We start from the raw sequence: 286 nt of genomic DNA on the forward strand, positions 1-286 counted from the left end.
GCACCAGGAGACCAAGCTCTCCACCTTATTCTTTTGAAACAGGGTCTCTCACTGAACCTGGAGTCCACTGTTGCAGCTAGGCTGGCTGATCAGAGGTCACAGGATTTGTGCAGCAAGTACTCTTACCCATTGAGTCATCTCTCCAGTCCCCCTCCCACCTCCATTTTCCTTTGTTTTGAGACAGGGTCTCCCTGTAGCCCCAGCTGACCTGGAGCTTGCTATATAGACCAGGCTGGCTTTAATCTCACAGAGATCAACCTATCTCTGATTCCCCAGTGCTGAAATT

The sequence above is a fragment of the Nannospalax galili genome, unplaced genomic scaffold (assembly GCF_000622305.1).
Source record: "Nannospalax galili isolate Female #2095 unplaced genomic scaffold, S.galili_v1.0 scaffold25, whole genome shotgun sequence".
In the NCBI taxonomy this organism is placed as follows: Eukaryota; Metazoa; Chordata; class Mammalia; order Rodentia; family Spalacidae; genus Nannospalax; species Nannospalax galili.